Source organism: Dromaius novaehollandiae, unplaced genomic scaffold (assembly GCF_036370855.1).
Source record: "Dromaius novaehollandiae isolate bDroNov1 unplaced genomic scaffold, bDroNov1.hap1 HAP1_SCAFFOLD_42, whole genome shotgun sequence".
Taxonomy (NCBI): domain Eukaryota; kingdom Metazoa; phylum Chordata; class Aves; order Casuariiformes; family Dromaiidae; genus Dromaius; species Dromaius novaehollandiae.
Window position 1 is genome coordinate 1,855,818 of NW_026991361.1, and position 19,446 is coordinate 1,875,263.

The following is a 19,446-nucleotide window of genomic DNA, read 5'->3' on the forward strand; positions in this document are numbered from 1 at the left end:
ACTAAACTCGGTAAAGGTTTATTACTTTTCCCAAGTGCGGCCTAAGGCTTCAGCAAATGTAGCTACTCATGCTGAGCAAGTTTTATAGAAGTTGTGCTAAGCAGCTATTTCTAGACAGTTTCAAGTCACTCTTCTTTAACAACATCCTCCCTTTCGGAGGGTGAGACCCAGCAATGCCGACTGCTTGTAGCTTCCTTATCTGCCCAGCTTGAACCAGCTCTGGGGCCCTTGCTTACTGACCTAGGTGAAAGTGCCTCATGTTCTCTGAGTGCAGCCTAAGGCTGCAGCAAATGTAGCTCCTCCTGCTAAGCAAGTTGGATAGAAGTTGTCCTAAGCAGCTCCCTCTGGACACTTTCAGGTCAATAATTTCCTGAAGACCCACCTCTCCCCTCCCCAGAGCTCTGCTCTCCATGGGCAAGCTTTACTCAGCTGCTTCCTGAGCCCACCGTGCCTGCCTGCTGCCCAATCAGACTGCTGCAAGAGAAGTGACCTCCCAAACAAGCTCCCAGCCATGCCAGCTTTCCCTGCCTCTGCCTCTGCCCTCTTCAGCAGCTCTCCTCTCGGCTGGGGGCTTTCTCCTGCCCTGCATGACCTCCCAGTGCTGCCCGCCTGCTGCTGGCCAAGCAGGCTGCAGTCACAGAGCTCATCTCACAAGCACTGTGCCAGTGCTGCCACAGTCACCTGCCTCTCTCTGCCTCCTTCCTCCCTCCAGGCTCTGCCCTCTACCTCCTGGGCTTTGTCAGGCCCTTGGCCACCTCCCATGCCTGCCCACCTGCTGCTGGCCAATCAGCTGCTCTGAAAGCAGAGACCTCACCATCCAAGCCACCAAGGTCACCTTCCCCTCTCCCTCCCTCTCACCTCCTCCCAAGCTCTCCTTGCTGCTGGGCAGCCTCTCCCATGCTGCTGATGACCTCCTAACACCTGCCTGCCCACCCACTGCTGGCCACTGGGCTAACTGGAATGCAAGTGAGCTCACAACCAACACAGCAGCCATTGTGCTTGCGCCTGCCCTTCCCGCTCCCGCTCCCGCTGCCACATGCCCAGCTGTTGAATCAGCTCCCAGCGCTCCTGGTGACCCCAGTGGCTGCTCCCCTGCTGCTGGCCGGCGCTGCTGGCACAGGAGCCATTCCCCAGCGACGTGCCAGTGCTCCCCTCCACCTGCCTCCCCTCTGCCCTCCTGCCAAGCTCTCACCTCCCGTGGTCGGAGGTACCTGCTGGGCCTGATGCCCTCCCAGCGCCTGCCTGCCCAGCCAGGGCAGTGCTGCTGCTGCTGCAGCTAAAAGAAGCTCCCAGCCAGCAGCCAGCCCTCTCGTCTTCATGGGCACACCCTCTTGCCTCACAGGGCTGTGGTCTCTGCTGAGAGGCACTTGAGGATCTGACAAGTCCTGCCTGTTTGCCTACTGCTGGCCACTCAGCTTGTTGCAAGAGTCGTGCCCTCATGATGTCCTTTGCCCTGGGCAGGCTTTCTGAGGATGTGGCTGGGCTCTTCCTGCATGGCGAGCTCCACTTCCCACATGACAGCCTGCCATGTCGTTGGAGGGCAAGCCGACACTCTGTGGAGAGGAGCAATGCAGCCGCTTGCCAGCCCTCCCCGCTGTTGGTCAGGGGGGTGGAGACTGAGGAAAAAGCTCCCCGTCCGCCGGAGATGCTGGGCATTGAACCCAGGACCTCCTGCATGCAAAGCAGGTGCTCTTCCACTGAGCTACATCCCCTTACAAATTGTCGGGGGGAGGGGGCTGATGCGGGCACATCTCATGCCACGACATGTCCCTGACCAGCACAGCCCTGTTGTGCCCTGCTGCCCTGAGAGCCTCAGCAGAAAGCAGCACTCAACCCCTCGTGCTGGCCCGCAGGCTGGCATGGGGCAAGCTGGCATTGCCTCTCAGCTGCCACTGCTCCTGGACCAGGCTTGCACTGCCAGGACTGCTGTGCCTTCGCAGCGGGCGGCTTCCTCAGCCCACGGGCGCCCCGGTCCGTTCCCAGGCTCTACGCACTCTCACACACAGTACTGCTCACACTCACACCAGTCACAGTGTCTCTACATTTCTGTTCTTACAGTCTTGCGGTGCGCCTCATGCTGACCAGGCTGCGCACTCCCCTTTCTGGCCACACCGAGATGGGACTTCAAACCCACTCCAGCCCTGGGGATGGGACTCCTACCCATCCCCCTGGTACGTCTTGCGGTGGCCAGCCCGCGTACCCCCCTGCCTGGGACGCCTTACGGTGATCAGCCCGCGTACCCCTTCAGCGCACTCTGTTACCAGAGCAGAATTTAGAATGCAGGCGGGAATTTAAGACTCACCTTCTTGGGGCCTCCTCTTGCCAAAGATCCCAGGTGAACTCACCCCATGGCGCCAGATGATCGTTTGGAGACGAGAGGCCCCAACAGTGCTCACCTAGGGTCCCATCTGGGGTGCCACGCTCTTAGGGAAGGTTAGGCTCGCCGGCCACCAGAACAGGGTCCAACCCTAGGTTCCCGCAGAAAAGTTCCCAGCCAAATCAAAGCAAATTACATAATGACATTTTAAGGACGTGCATGCCGTCATTACAGCTCGAGCTGGGTGCCTCCAAAGAGGGACCCCGAGCAAAGAAATCCCGGGGCCATTACGACTTTCCAATCGAAGCTCTCCACCCCTCCCGTGGTAGTTCAGACCACTAGTAGTATTCAGGTCTGGGGTCTCCTGCTCCTTACTGGCTCGCATGGTTGTTCCTAGGTAGGCTGCTTTTCTCCCTTATCTTTACTGTTGCGGTTTCTGCTGACGGATGTGTCTTTGTTTCTTGTTGGGGCCTACCGTTGCCTCGCAAGGTCCAGAGAAGGAGGAGGAGGAGGTGATTCCAACCCATAGCAATGAAGACTGCCCCAGCAGTGAGCGGAGGCTTTGTCCCTCAAGGTCCTGATGCCCTGCGCCGGTCTTATTTCAAAGCCTCGACATCTGTTATGGACATTAGGCTTGTCGGCCACCATGACAGGGCTCGAGCCTAGGTTGCCGCAAGTAAAGTTCAGAGCCAAATCAAAACAAATTACATTTTAATCACGCGCGTGCCGTCATTACAGCTCGAGCTGGGTGCCTCCAAAGAGGGACCCTAACGTAAACAAATCCGGGGCAATTATAGGTTTTTCCACTTACATTTCCCACCCCTCACGCGGAAGCTAGACCAATAGTAATTTTTTGGTCTGGGGTCTCCTGCTCCTCATTGGGTCTCACCGTCGTTCTTAGCTAAGCTGGTTTTCTCCTCCTTCTTGTTTTTTGCGGTCTCTGATGAAGGTTGTACCTCTGTTTTTGTTGGGTCTGGCGGTTGTCTCCCAAGGTCTTCTTTTTCAATTGTTTTGACGTCTTCCCTTTCGGGGTGGGTAACACAGGAACGCAGACTGCGTGTGGTTTCCCTGTTTTCCCAGCCTGAACGAGCTCTGAGGCACTATTTTTTACTAAACTCGGTAAAGGTTTATTACTTTTCCCAAGTGCGGCCTAAGGCTTCAGCAAATTTAGCTACTCATGCTAAGCAAGTTTTATAGAAGTTGTGCTAAGCAGCTATTTCTAGACAGTTTCAAGTCACTCTTCTTTAACAACATCCTCCCTTTCGGAGGGTGAGACCCAGCAATGCCGACTGCTTGTAGCTTCCTTATCTGCCCAGCTTGAACCAGCTCTGGGGCCCTTGCTTACTGACCTAGGTGAAAGTGCCTCATGTTCTCTGAGTGCAGCCTAAGGCTGCAGCAAATGTAGCTCCTCCTGCTAAGCAAGTTGGATAGAAGTTGTCCTAAGCAGCTCCCTCTGGACACTTTCAGGTCAATAATTTCCTGAAGACCCACCTCTCCCCTCCCCAGAGCTCTCCTCTCCATGGGCAAGCTTTTCTCAGCTGCTTCCTGAGCCCACCGTGCCTGCCTGCTGCCCAATCAGACTGCTGCAAGAGAAGTGACCTCCCAAACAAGCTCCCAGCCATGCCAGCTTTCCCTGCCTCTGCCTCTGCCCTCTTCAGCAGCTCTCCTCTCGGCTGGGGGCTTTCTCCTGCCCTGCATGACCTCCCAGTGCTGCCCGCCTGCTGCTGGCCAAGCAGGCTGCAGTCACAGAGCTCATCTCACAAGCACTGTGCCAGTGCTGCCACAGTCACCTGCCCCTCTCTGCCTCCTTCCTCCCTCCAGGCTCTGCCCTCTACCTCCTGGGCTTTGTCAGGCCCTTGGCCACCTCCCATGCCTGCCCACCTGCTGCTGGCCAATCAGCTGCTCTGAAAGCAGAGACCTCACCATCCAAGCCACCAAGGTCACCTTCACCTCTCCCTCCCTCTCACCTCCTCCCAAGCTCTCCTTGCTGCTGGGCAGCCTCTCCCATGCTGCTGATGACCTCCTAACACCTGCCTGCCCACCCACTGCTGGCCACTGGGCTAACTGGAATGCAAGTGAGCTCACAACCAACACAGCAGCCATTGTGCTTGCGCCTGCCCTTCCCGCTCCCGCTCCCGCTGCCACATGCCCAGCTGTTGAATCAGCTCCCAGCGCTCCTGGTGACCCCAGTGGCTGCTCCCCTGCTGCTGGCCGGCGCTGCTGGCACAGGAGCCATTCCCCAGCGATGTGCCAGTGCTCCCCTCCACCTGCCTCCCCTCTGCCCTCCTGCCAAGCTCTCACCTCCCGTGGTCGGAGGTACCTGCTGGGCCTGATGCCCTCCCAGCGCCTGCCTGCCCAGCCAGGGCAGTGCTGCTGCTGCTGCAGCTAAAAGAAGCTCCCAGCCAGCAGCCAGCCCTCTCGTCTTCATGGGCACACCCTCTTGCCTCACAGGGCTGTGGTCTCTGCTGAGAGGCACTTGAGGATCTGACAAGTCCTGCCTGTTTGCCTACTGCTGGCCACTCAGCTTGTTGCAAGAGTCGTGCCCTCATGATGTCCTTTGCCCTGGGCAGGCTTTCTGAGGATGTGGCTGGGCTCTTGCTGCATGGCGAGCTCCACTTCCCACATGACAGCCTGCCATGTCGTTGGAGGGCAAGCCGACACTCTGTGGAGAGGAGCAATGCAGCCGCTTGCCAGCCCTCCCCGCTGTTGGTCAGGGGGGTGGAGACTGAGGAAAAAGCTCCCCGTCCGCCGGAGATGCTGGGCATTGAACCCAGGACCTCCTGCATGCAAAGCAGGTGCTCTTCCACTGAGCTACATCCCCTTACAAATTGTCGGGGGGAGGGGGCTGATGCGGGCACATCTCATGCCACGACATGTCCCTGACAAGCACAGCCCTGTTGTGCCCTGGTGCCCTGAGAGCCTCAGCAGAAAGCAGCACTCAACCCCTCGTGCTGGCCCGCAGGCTGGCATGGGGCAAGCTGGCATTGCCTCTCAGCTGCCACTGCTCCTGCACCAGGCTTGCACTGCCAGGACTGCTGTGCCTTCGCAGCGGGCGGCTTCCTCAGCCCACGGGCGCCCCGGTCCGTTCCCAGGCTCTACGCACTCTCACACACAGTACTGCTCACACTCACACCAGTCACAGTGTCTCTACATTTCTGTTCCTATAGTCTTGCGGTGCGCCTCATGCTGACCAGGCTGTGCACTCCCCTTTCTGGCCACACCGAGATGGGACTTCAAACCCACTCCAACCCTGGGGTGGGACTCCTACCCATCCCCCTGGGACGTCTTACGGTGGCCAGCCCGCGTACCCCCCTGCCTGGGACGCCTTACGATGATCAGCCTGCGTACCCCTTCAGCGCACTCTGTTACCAGAGCAGAATTTAGAATGTAGGCGGGAATTTAAGACTCACCTTCTTGGGGCCTCCTCTTGCCAAAGATCCCAGGTGAACTCACCCCATGGCGCCAGATGATCGTTTGGAGACGAGAGGCCCCAACAGTGCTCACCTAGGGTCCCATCTGGGGTGCCACGCTCTTAGGGAAGGTGAGGCTCGCCGGCCACCAGAACAGGGTCCAACCCTAGGTTCCCGCAGAAAAGTTCCCAGCCAAATCAAAGCAAATTACATAATGACATTTTAAGGACGTGCATGCCGTCATTACAGCTCGAGCTGGGTGCCTCCAAAGAGGGACCCCGAGCAAAGAAATCCCGGGGCCATTACGACTTTCCAGTCGAAGCTCTCCACCCCTCCCGTGGTAGTTCAGACCACTAGTAGTATTCAGGTCTGGGGTCTCCTGCTCCTTACTGGCTCGCATGGTTGTTCCTAGGTAGGCTGCTTTTCTCCCTTATCTTTACTGTTGCGGTTTCTGCTGACGGATGTGTCTTTGTTTCTTGTTGGGGCCTACCGTTGCCTCGCAAGGTCCGGACAAGGAGGAGGAGGAGGTGATTCCAACCCATAGCAATGAAGACTGCCCCAGCAGTGAGGGGAGGCTTTGTCCCTCAAGGTCCTGATGCCCTGCGCCGGTCTTATTTCAAAGCCTCGACATCTGTTATGGAAATTAGGCTTGTCGGCCACCATGACAGGGCTCGAGCCTAGGTTGCCGCAAGTAAAGTTCAGAGCCAAATCAAAACAAATTACATTTTAATCACGCGCGTGCCGTCATTACAGCTCGAGCTGGGTGCCTCCAAAGAGGGACCCGAACGTAAACAAATCCTGGGCAATTATAGGTTTTTCCACTTACATTTCCCACCCCTCACGCGGAAGCTAGACCAATAGTAATTTTTTGGTCTGGGGTCTCCTGCTCCTCATTGGGTCTCACCGTCGTTCTTAGCTAAGCTGGTTTTCTCCTCCTTCTTGTTTTTTGCGGTCTCTAATGAAGGTTGTACCTCTGTTTTTGTTGGGTCTGGCGGTTGTCTCCCAAGGTCTTCTTTTTCAATTGTTTTGACGTCTTCCCTTTCGGGGTGGGTAACACAGGAACGCAGACTGCGTGTGGTTTCCCTAGTTTCCCAGCCTGAACGAGCTCTGAGGCACTATTTTTTACTAAACTCGGTAAAGGTTTATTACTTTTCCCAAGTGCGGCCTAAGGCTTCAGCAAATGTAGCTACTCATGCTAAGCAAGTTTTATAGAAGTTGTGCTAAGCAGCTATTTCTAGACAGTTTCAAGTCACTCTTCTTTAACAACATCCTCCCTTTCGGAGGGTGAGACACAGCAATGCCGACTGCTTGTAGCTTCCTTATCTGCCCAGCTTGAACCAGCTCTGGGGCCCTTGCTTACTGACCTAGGTGAAAGTGCCTCATGTTCTCTGAGTGCAGCCTAAGGCTGCAGCAAATGTAGCTCCTCCTGCTAAGCAAGTTGGATAGAAGTTGTCCTAAGCAGCTCCCTCTGGACACTTTCAGGTCAATAATTTCCTGAAGACCCACCTCTCCCCTCCCCAGAGCTCTCCTCTCCATGGGCAAGCTTTTCTCAGCTGCTTCCTGACCCCACCATGCCTGCCTGCTGCCCAATCAGACTGCTGCAAGAGAAGTGACCTCCCAAACAAGCTCCCAGCCATGCCAGCTTTCCCTGCCTCTGCCTCTGCCCTCTTCAGCAGCTCTCCTCTCGGCTGGGGGCTTTCTCCTGCCCTGCATGACCTCCCAGTGCTGCCCGCCTGCTGCTGGCCAAGCAGGCTGCAGTCACAGAGCTCATCTCACAAGCACTGTGCCAGTGCTGCCACAGTCACCTGCCTCTCTCTGCCTCCTTCCTCCCTCCAGGCTCTGCCCTCTACCTCCTGGGCTTTGTCAGGCCCTTGGCCACCTCCCATGCCTGCCCACCTGCTGCTGGCCAATCAGCTGCTCTGAAAGCAGAGACCTCACCATCCAAGCCACCAAGGTCACCTTCCCCTCTCCCTCCCTCTCACCTCCTCCCAAGCTCTCCTTGCTGCTGGGCAGCCTCTCCCATGCTGCTGATGACCTCCTAACACCTGCCTGCCCACCCACTGCTGGCCACTGGGCTAACTGGAATGCAAGTGAGCTCACAACCAACACAGCAGCCATTGTGCTTGCGCCTGCCCTTCCCGCTCCCGCTCCCGCTGCCACATGCCCAGCTGTTGAATCAGCTCCCAGCGCTCCTGGTGACCCCAGTGGCTGCTCCCCTGCTGCTGGCCGGCGCTGCTGGCACAGGAGCCATTCCCCAGCGACGTGCCAGTGCTCCCCTCCACCTGCCTCCCCTCTGTCCTCCTGCCAAGCTCTCACCTCCCGTGGTCGGAGGTACCTGCTGGGCCTGATGCCCTCCCAGCGCCTGCCTGCCCAGCCAGGGCAGTGCTGCTGCTGCTGCAGCTAAAAGAAGCTCCCAGCCAGCAGCCAGCCCTCTCGTCTTCATGGGCACACCCTCTTGCCTCACAGGGCTGTGGTCTCTGCTGAGAGGCACTTGAGGATCTGACAAGTCCTGCCTGTTTGCCTACTGCTGGCCACTCAGCTTGTTGCAAGAGTCGTGCCCTCATGATGTCCTTTGCCCTGGGCAGGCTTTCTGAGGATGTGGCTGGGCTCTTCCTGCATGGCGAGCTCCACTTCCCACATGACAGCCTGCCATGTCGTTGGAGGGCAAGCCGACACTCTGTGGAGAGGAGCAATGCAGCCGCTTGCCAGCCCTCCCCGCTGTTGGTCAGGGGGGTGGAGACTGAGGAAAAAGCTCCCCCTCCGCCGGAGATGCTGGGCATTGAACCCAGGACCTCCTGCATGCAAAGCAGGTGCTCTTCCACTGAGCTACATCCCCTTACAAATTGTCGGGGGGAGGGGGCTGATGCGGGCACATCTCATGCCACGACATGTCCCTGACAAGCACAGCCCTGTTGTGCCCTGGTGCCCTGAGAGCCTCAGCAGAAAGCAGCACTCAACCCCTCGTGCTGGCCCGCAGGCTGGCATGGGGCAAGCTGGCATTGCCTCTCAGCTGCCACTGCTCCTGGACCAGGCTTGCACTGCCAGGACTGCTGTCCCTTCGCAGCGGGCGGCTTCCTCAGCCCACGGGCGCCCCGGTCCGTTCCCAGGCTCTACGCACTCTCACACACAGTACTGCTCACACTCACACCAGTCACAGTGTCTCTACATTTCTGTTCTTACAGTCTTGCGGTGCGCCTCATGCTGACCAGGCTGCGCACTCCCCTTTCTGGCCACACCGAGATGGGACTTCAAACCCACTCCAGCCCTGGGGATGGGACTCCTACCCATCCCCCTGGTACGTCTTGCGGTGGCCAGCCCGCGTACCCCCCTGCCTGGGACGCCTTACGGTGATCAGCCCGCGTACCCCTTCAGCGCACTCTGTTACCAGAGCAGAATTTAGAATGCAGGCGGGAATTTAAGACTCACCTTCTTGGGGCCTCCTCTTGCCAAAGATCCCAGGTGAACTCACCCCATGGCGCCAGATGATCGTTTGGAGACGAGAGGCCCCAACAGTGCTCACCTAGGGTCCCATCTGGGGTGCCACGCTCTTAGGGAAGGTTAGGCTCGCCGGCCACCAGAACAGGGTCCAACCCTAGGTTCCCGCAGAAAAGTTCCCAGCCAAATCAAAGCAAATTACATAATGACATTTTAAGGACGTGCATGCCGTCATTACAGCTCGAGCTGGGTGCCTCCAAAGAGGGACCCCGAGCAAAGAAATCCCGGGGCCATTACGACTTTCCAATTGAAGCTCTCCACCCCTCCCGTGGTAGTTCAGACCACTAGTAGTATTCAGGTCTGGGGTCTCCTGCTCCTTACTGGCTCGCATGGTTGTTCCTAGGTAGGCTGCTTTTCTCCCTTATCTTTACTGTTGCGGTTTCTGCTGACGGATGTGTCTTTGTTTCTTGTTGGGGCCTACCGTTGCCTCGCAAGGTCTGGACAAGGAGGAGGAGGAGGTGATTCCAACCCATAGCAATGAAGACTGCCCCAGCAGTGAGCGGAGGCTTTGTCCCTCAAGGTCCTGATGCCCTGCGCCGGTCTTATTTCAAAGCCTCGACATCTGTTATGGACATTAGGCTTGTCGGCCACCATGACAGGGCTCGAGCCTAGGTTGCCGCAAGTAAAGTTCAGAGCCAAATCAAAACAAATTACATTTTAATCACGCGCGTGCCGTCATTACAGCTCGAGCTGGGTGCCTCCAAAGAGGGACCCTAACGTAAACAAATCCGGGGCAATTATAGGTTTTTCCACTTACATTTCCCACCCCTCACGCGGAAGCTAGACCAATAGTAATTTTTTGGTCTGGGGTCTCCTGCTCCTCATTGGGTCTCACCGTCGTTCTTAGCTAAGCTGGTTTTCTCCTCCTTCTTGTTTTTTGCGGTCTCTGATGAAGGTTGTACCTCTGTTTTTGTTGGGTCTGGCGGTTGTCTCCCAAGGTCTTCTTTTTCAATTGTTTTGACGTCTTCCCTTTCGGGGTGGGTAACACAGGAACGCAGACTGCGTGTGGTTTCCCTGTTTTCCCAGCCTGAACGAGCTCTGAGGCACTATTTTTTTACTAAACTCGGTAAAGGTTTATTACTTTTCCCAAGTGCGGCCTAAGGCTTCAGCAAATTTAGCTACTCATGCTAAGCAAGTTTTATAGAAGTTGTGCTAAGCAGCTATTTCTAGACAGTTTCAAGTCACTCTTCTTTAACAACATCCTCCCTTTCAGAGGGTGAGACACAGCAATGCCGACTGCTTGTAGCTTCCTTATCTGCCCAGCTTGAACCAGCTCTGGGGCCCTTGCTTACTGACCTAGGTGAAAGTGCCTCATGTTCTCTGAGTGCAGCCTAAGGCTGCAGCAAATGTAGCTCCTCCTGCTAAGCAAGTTGGATAGAAGTTGTCCTAAGCAGCTCCCTCTGGACACTTTCAGGTCAATAATTTCCTGAAGACCCACCTCTCCCCTCCCCAGAGCTCTCCTCTCCATGGGCAAGCTTTTCTCAGCTGCTTCCTGACCCCACCGTGCCTGCCTGCTGCCCAATCAGACTGCTGCAAGAGAAGTGACCTCCCAAACAAGCTCCCAGCCATGCCAGCTTTCCCTGCCTCTGCCTCTGCCCTCTTCAGCAGCTCTCCTCTCGGCTGGGGGCTTTCTCCTGCCCTGCATGACCTCCCAGTGCTGCCCGCCTGCTGCTGGCCAAGCAGGCTGCAGTCACAGAGCTCATCTCACAAGCACTGTGCCAGTGCTGCCACAGTCACCTGCCCCTCTCTGCCTCCTTCCTCCCTCCAGGCTCTGCCCTCTACCTCCTGGGCTTTGTCAGGCCCTTGGCCACCTCCCATGCCTGCCCACCTGCTGCTGGCCAATCAGCTGCTCTGAAAGCAGAGACCTCACCATCCAAGCCACCAAGGTCACCTTCCCCTCTCCCTCCCTCTCACCTCCTCCCAAGCTCTCCTTGCTGCTGGGCAGCCTCTCCCATGCTGCTGATGACCTCCTAACACCTGCCTGCCCACCCACTGCTGGCCACTGGGCTAACTGGAATGCAAGTGAGCTCACAACCAACACAGCAGCCATTGTGCTTGCGCCTGCCCTTCCCGCTCCCGCTCCCGCTGCCACATGCCCAGCTGTTGAATCAGCTCCCAGCGCTCCTGGTGACCCCAGTGGCTGCTCCCCTGCTGCTGGCCGGCGCTGCTGGCACAGGAGCCATTCCCCAGCGACGTGCCAGTGCTCCCCTCCACCTGCCTCCCCTCTGTCCTCCTGCCAAGCTCTCACCTCCCGTGGTCGGAGGTACCTGCTGGGCCTGATGCCCTCCCAGCGCCTGCCTGCCCAGCCAGGGCAGTGCTGCTGCTGCTGCAGCTAAAAGAAGCTCCCAGCCAGCAGCCAGCCCTCTCGTCTTCATGGGCACACCCTCTTGCCTCACAGGGCTGTGGTCTCTGCTGAGAGGCACTTGAGGATCTGACAAGTCCTGCCTGTTTGCCTACTGCTGGCCACTCAGCTTGTTGCAAGAGTCGTGCCCTCATGATGTCCTTTGCCCTGGGCAGGCTTTCTGAGGATGTGGCTGGGCTCTTCCTGCATGGCGAGCTCCACTTCCCACATGACAGCCTGCCATGTCGTTGGAGGGCAAGCCGACACTCTGTGGAGAGGAGCAATGCAGCCGCTTGCCAGCCCTCCCCGCTGTTGGTCAGGGGGGTGGAGACTGAGGAAAAAGCTCCCCCTCCGCCGGAGATGCTGGGCATTGAACCCAGGACCTCCTGCATGCAAAGCAGGTGCTCTTCCACTGAGCTACATCCCCTTACAAATTGTCAGGGGGAGGGGGCTGATGCGGGCACATCTCATGCCACGACATGTCCCTGACAAGCACAGCCCTGTTGTGCCCTGGTGCCCTGAGAGCCTCAGCAGAAAGCAGCACTCAACCCCTCGTGCTGGCCCGCAGGCTGGCATGGGGCAAGCTGGCATTGCCTCTCAGCTGCCACTGCTCCTGGACCAGGCTTGCACTGCCAGGACTGCTGTGCCTTCGCAGCGGGCAGCTTCCTCAGCCCACGGGCGCCCCGGTCCGTTCCCAGGCTCTACGCACTCTCACACACAGTACTGCTCACACTCACACCAGTCACAGTGTCTCTACATTTCTGTTCTTACAGTCTTGCGGTGCGCCTCATGCTGACCAGGCTGCGCACTCCCCTTTCTGGCCACACCGAGATGGGACTTCAAACCCACTCCAGCCCTGGGGATGGGACTCCTACCCATCCCCCTGGGACGTCTTGCGGTGGCCAGCCCGCGTACCCCCCTGCCTGGGACGCCTTACGGTGATCAGCCCGCGTACCCCTTCAGCGCACTCTGTTACCAGAGCAGAATTTAGAATGCAGGCGGGAATTTAAGACTCACCTTCTTGGGGCCTCCTCTTGCCAAAGATCCCAGGTGAACTCACCCCATGGCGCCAGATGATCGTTTGGAGACGAGAGGCCCCAACAGTGCTCACCTAGGGTCCCATCTGGGGTGCCACGCTCTTAGGGAAGGTTAGGCTCGCCGGCCACCAGAACAGGGTCCAACCCTAGGTTCCCGCAGAAAAGTTCCCAGCCAAATCAAAGCAAATTACATAATGACATTTTAAGGACGTGCATGCCGTCATTACAGCTCGAGCTGGGTGCCTCCAAAGAGGGACCCCGAGCAAAGAAATCCCGGGGCCATTACGACTTTCCAATTGAAGCTCTCCACCCCTCCCGTGGTAGTTCAGACCACTAGTAGTATTCAGGTCTGGGGTCTCCTGCTCCTTACTGGCTCGCATGGTTGTTCCTAGGTAGGCTGCTTTTCTCCCTTATCTTTACTGTTGCGGTTTCTGCTGACGGATGTGTCTTTGTTTCTTGTTGGGGCCTACCGTTGCCTCGCAAGGTCCGGACAAGGAGGAGGAGGAGGTGATTCCAACCCATAGCAATGAAGACTGCCCCAGCAGTGAGCGGAGGCTTTGTCCCTCAAGGTCCTGATGCCCTGCGCCGGTCTTATTTCAAAGCCTCGACATCTGTTATGGACATTAGGCTTGTCGGCCACCATGACAGGGCTCGAGCCTAGGTTGCCGCAAGGAAAGTTCAGAGCCAAATCAAAACAAATTACATTTTAATCACGCGCGTGCCGTCATTACAGCTCGAGCTGGGTGCCTCCAAAGAGGGACCCTAACGTAAACAAATCCGGGGCAATGATAGGTTTTTCCACTTACATTTCCCACCCCTCACGCGGAAGCTAGACCAATAGTAATTTTTTGGTCTGGGGTCTCCTGCTCCTCATTGGGTCTCACCGTCGTTCTTAGCTAAGCTGGTTTTCTCCTCCTTCTTGTTTTTTGCGGTCTCTGATGAAGGTTGTACCTCTGTTTTTGTTGGGTCTGGCGGTTGTCTCCCAAGGTCTTCTTTTTCAATTGTTTTGACGTCTTCCCTTTCGGGGTGGGTAACACAGGAACGCAGACTGCGTGTGGTTTCCCTGTTTTCCCAGCCTGAACGAGCTCTGAGGCACTATTTTTTACTAAACTCGGTAAAGGTTTATTACTTTTCCCAAGTGCGGCCTAAGGCTTCAGCAAATTTAGCTACTCATGCTAAGCAAGTTTTATAGAAGTTGTGCTAAGCAGCTATTTCTAGACAGTTTCAAGTCACTCTTCTTTAACAACATCCTCCCTTTCAGAGGGTGAGACACAGCAATGCCGACTGCTTGTAGCTTCCTTATCTGCCCAGCTTGAACCAGCTCTGGGGCCCTTGCTTACTGACCTAGGTGAAAGTGCCTCATGTTCTCTGAGTGCAGCCTAAGGCTGCAGCAAATGTAGCTCCTCCTGCTAAGCAAGTTGGATAGAAGTTGTCCTAAGCAGCTCCCTCTGGACACTTTCAGTTCAATAATTTCCTGAAGACCCACCTCTCCCCTCCCCAGAGCTCTCCTCTCCATGGGCAAGCTTTTCTCAGCTGCTTCCTGACCCCACCATGCCTGCCTGCTGCCCAATCAGACTGCTGCAAGAGAAGTGACCTCCCAAACAAGCTCCCAGCCATGCCAGCTTTCCCTGCCTCTGCCTCTGCCCTCTTCAGCAGCTCTCCTCTCGGCTGGGGGCTTTCTCCTGCCCTGCATGACCTCCCAGTGCTGCCCGCCTGCTGCTGGCCAAGCAGGCTGCAGTCACAGAGCTCATCTCACAAGCACTGTGCCAGTGCTGCCACAGTCACCTGCCCCTCTCTGCCTCCTTCCTCCCTCCAGGCTCTGCCCTCTACCTCCTGGGCTTTGTCAGGCCCTTGGCCACCTCCCATGCCTGCCCACCTGCTGCTGGCCAATCAGCTGCTCTGAAAGCAGAGACCTCACCATCCAAGCCACCAAGGTCACCTTCACCTCTCCCTCCCTCTCACCTCCTCCCAAGCTCTCCTTGCTGCTGGGCAGCCTCTCCCATGCTGCTGATGACCTCCTAACACCTGCCTGCCCACCCACTGCTGGCCACTGGGCTAACTGGAATGCAAGTGAGCTCACAACCAACACAGCAGCCATTGTGCTTGCGCCTGCCCTTCCCGCTCCCGCTCCCGCTGCCACATGCCCAGCTGTTGAATCAGCTCCCAGCGCTCCTGGTGACCCCAGTGGCTGCTCCCCTGCTGCTGGCCGGCGCTGCTGGCACAGGAGCCATTCCCCAGCGATGTGCCAGTGCTCCCCTCCACCTGCCTCCCCTCTGCCCTCCTGCCAAGCTCTCACCTCCCGTGGTCGGAGGTACCTGCTGGGCCTGATGCCCTCCCAGCGCCTGCCTGCCCAGCCAGGGCAGTGCTGCTGCTGCTGCAGCTAAAAGAAGCTCCCAGCCAGCAGCCAGCCCTCTCGTCTTCATGGGCACACCCTCTTGCCTCACAGGGCTGTGGTCTCTGCTGAGAGGCACTTGAGGATCTGACAAGTCCTGCCTGTTTGCCTACTGCTGGCCACTCAGCTTGTTGCAAGAGTCGTGCCATCATGATGTCCTTTGCCCTGGGCAGGCTTTCTGAGGATGTGGCTGGGCTCTTCCTGCATGGCGAGCTCCACTTCCCACATGACAGCCTGCCATGTCGTTGGAGGGCAAGCCGACACTCTGTGGAGAGGAGCAATGCAGCCGCTTGCCAGCCCTCCCCGCTGTTGGTCAGGGGGGTGGAGACTGAGGAAAAAGCTCCCCCTCCGCCGGAGATGCTGGGCATTGAACCCAGGACCTCCTGCATGCAAAGCAGGTGCTCTTCCACTGAGCTACATCCCCTTACAAATTGTCGGGGGGAGGGGGCTGATGCGGGCACATCTCATGCCACGACATGTCCCTGACAAGCACAGCCCTGTTGTGCCCTGGTGCCCTGAGAGCCTCAGCAGAAAGCAGCACTCAACCCCTCGTGCTGGCCCGCAGGCTGGCATGGGGCAAGCTGGCATTGCCTCTCAGCTGCCACTGCTCCTGCACCAGGCTTGCACTGCCAGGACTGCTGTGCCTTCGCAGCGGGCGGCTTCCTCAGCCCACGGGCGCCCCGGTCCGTTCCCAGGCTCTACGCACTCTCACACACAGTACTGCTCACACTCACACCAGTCACAGTGTCTCTACATTTCTGTTCTTACAGTCTTGCGGTGCGCCTCATGCTGACCAGGCTGTGCACTCCCCTTTCTGGCCACACCGAGATGGGACTTCAAACCCACTCCAGCCCTGGGGATGGGACTCCTACCCATCCCCCTGGTACGTCTTGCGGTGGCCAGCCCGCGTACCCCCCTGCCTGGGACGCCTTACGGTGATCAGCCCGCGTACCCCTTCAGCGCACTCTGTTACCAGAGCAGAATTTAGAATGCAGGCGGGAATTTAAGACTCACCTTCTTGGGGCCTCCTCTTGCCAAAGATCCCAGGTGAACTCACCCCATGGCGCCAGATGATCGTTTGGAGACGAGAGGCCCCAACAGTGCTCACCTAGGGTCCCATCTGGGGTGCCACGCTCTTAGGGAAGGTTAGGCTCACCGGCCACCAGAACAGGGTCCAACCCTAGGTTCCCGCAGAAAAGTTCCCAGCCAAATCAAAGCAAATTACATAATGACATTTTAAGGACGTGCATGCCGTCATTACAGCTCGAGCTGGGTGCCTCCAAAGAGGGACCCCGAGCAAAGAAATCCCGGGGCCATTACGACTTTCCAATCGAAGCTCTCCACCCCTCCCGTGGTAGTTCAGACCACTAGTAGTATTCAGGTCTGGGGTCTCCTGCTCCTTACTGGCTCGCATGGTTGTTCCTAGGTAGGCTGCTTTTCTCCCTTATCTTTACTGTTGCGGTTTCTGCTGACGGATGTGTCTTTGTTTCTTGTTGGGGCCTACCGTTGCCTCGCAAGGTCCGGACAAGGAGGAGGAGGAGGTGATTCCAACCCATAGCAATGAAGACTGCCCCAGCAGTGAGCGGAGGCTTTGTCCCTCAAGGTCCTGATGCCCTGCGCCGGTCTTATTTCAAAGCCTCGACGTCTGTTATGGACATTAGGCTTGTCGGCCACCATGACAGGGCTCGAGCCTAGGTTGCCGCAAGGAAAGTTCAGAGCCAAATCAAAACAAATTACATTTTAATCACGCGCGTGCCGTCATTACAGCTCGAGCTGGGTGCCTCCAAAGAGGGACCCTAACGTAAACAAATCCGGGGCAATGATAGGTTTTTCCACTTACATTTCCCACCCCTCACGCGGAAGCTAGACCAATAGTAATGTTTTGGTCTGGGGTCTCCTGCTCCTCATTGGGTCTCACCGTCGTTCTTAGCTAAGCTGTTTTTCTCCTCCTTCTTGTTTTTTGCGGTCTCTGATGAAGGTTGTACCTCTGTTTTTGTTGGGTCTGGCGGTTGTCTCCCAAGGTCTTCTTTTTCAATTGTTTTGACGTCTTCCCTTTCGGGGTGGGTAACACAGGAAAGCAGACTGCGTGTGGTTTCCCTATTTTCCCAGCCTGAACGAGCTCTGAGGCACTATTTTTTACTAAACTCGGTAAAGGTTTATTACTTTTCCCAAGTGCGGCCTAAGGCTTCAGCAAATGTAGCTACTCATGCTAAGCAAGTTTTATAGAAGTTGTGCTAAGCAGCTATTTCTAGACAGTTTCAAGTCACTCTTCTTTAACAACATCCTCCCTTTCGGAGGGTGAGACACAGCAATGCCGACTGCTTGTAGCTTCCTTATCTGCCCAGCTTGAACCAGCTCTGGGGCCCTTGCTTACTGACCTAGGTGAAAGTGCCTCATGTTCTCTGAGTGCAGCCTAAGGCTGCAGCAAATGTAGCTCCTCCTGCTAAGCAAGTTGGATAGAAGTTGTCCTAAGCAGCTCCCTCTGGACACTTTCAGGTCAATAATTTCCTGAAGGCCCACCTCTCCCCTCCCCAGAGCTCTGCTCTCCATGGGCAAGCTTTTCTCAGCTGCTTCCTGAGCCCACCGTGCCTGCCTGCTGCCCAATCAGACTGCTGCAAGAGAAGTGACCTCCCAAACAAGCTCCCAGCCATGCCAGCTTTCCCTGCCTCTGCCTCTGCCCTCTTCAGCAGCTCTCCTCTCGGCTGGGGGCTTTCTCCTGCCCTGCATGACCTCCCAGTGCTGCCCGCCTGCTGCTGGCCAAGCAGGCTGCAGTCACAGAGCTCATCTCACAAGCACTGTACCAGTGCTGCCACAGTCACCTGCCTCTCTCTGCCTCCTTCCTCCCTCCAGGCTCTGCCCTCTACCTCCTGGGCTTTGTCAGGCCCTTGGCCACCTCCCATGCCTGCCCACCTGCTGCTGGCCAATCAGCTGCTCTGAAAGCAGAGACCTCACCATCCAAGCCACCAAGGTCACCTTCACCTCTCCCTCCCTCTCACCTCCTCCCAAGCTCTCCTTGCTGCTGGGCAGCCTCTCCCATGCTGCTGATGACCTCCTAACACCTGCCTGCCCACCCACTGCTGGCCACTGGGCTAACTGGAATGCAAGTGAGCTCACAACCAACACAGCAGCCATTGTGCTTGCGCCTGCCCTTCCCGCTCCCGCTCCCGCTGCCACATGCCCAGCTGTTGAATCAGCTCCCAGCGCTCCTGGTGACCCCAGTGGCTGCTCCCCTGCTGCTGGCCGGCGCTGCTGGCACAGGAGCCATTCCCCAGCGATGTGCCAGTGCTCCCCTCCACCTGCCTCCCCTCTGCCCTCCTGCCAAGCTCTCACCTCCCGTGGTCGGAGGTACCTGCTGGGCCTGATGCCCTCCCAGCGCCTGCCTGCCCAGCCAGGGCAGTGCTGCTGCTGCTGCAGCTAAAAGAAGCTCCCAGCCAGCAGCCAGCCCTCTCGTCTTCATGGGCACACCCTCTTGCCTCACAGGGCTGTGGTCTCTGCTGAGAGGCACTTGAGGATCTGACAAGTCCTGCCTGTTTGCCTACTGCTGGCCACTCAGCTTGTTGCAAGAGTCGTGCCATCATGATGTCCTTTGCCCTGGGCAGGCTTTCTGAGGATGTGGCTGGGCTCTTCCTGCATGGCGAGCTCCACTTCCCACATGACAGCCTGCCATGTCGTTGGAGGGCAAGCCGACACTCTGTGGAGAGGAGCAATGCAGCCGCTTGCCAGCCCTCCCCGCTGTTGGTCAGGGGGGTGGAGACTGAGGAAAAAGCTCCCCCTCCGCCGGAGATGCTGGGCATTGAACCCAGGACCTCCTGCATGCAAAGCAGGTGCTCTTCCACTGAGCTACATCCCCTTACAAATTGTCGGGGGGAGGGGGCTGATGCGGGCACATCTCATGCCACGACATGTCCCTGACAAGCACAGCCCTGTTGTGCCCTGGTGCCCTGAGAGCCTCAGCAGAAAGCAGCACTCAACCCCTCGTGCTGGCCCGCAGGCTGGCATGGGGCAAGCTGGCATTGCCTCTCAGCTGCCACTGCTCCTGCACCAGGCTTGCACTGCCAGGACTGCTGTGCCTTCGCAGCGGGCGGCTTCCTCAGCCCACGGGCGCCCCGGTCCGTTCCCAGGCTCTACGCACTCTCACACACAGTACTGCTCACACTCACACCAGTCACAGTGTCTCTACATTTCTGTTCTTACAGTCTTGCGGTGCGCCTCATGCTGACCAGGCTGTGCACTCCCCTTTCTGGCCACACCGAGATGGGACTTCAAACCCACTCCAGCCCTGGGGATGGGACTCCTACCCATCCCCCTGGTACGTCTTGCGGTGGCCAGCCCGCGTACCCCCCTGCCTGGGACGCCTTACGGTGATCAGCCCGCGTACCCCTTCAGCGCACTCTGTTACCAGAGCAGAATTTAGAATGCAGGCGGGAATTTAAGACTCACCTTCTTGGGGCCTC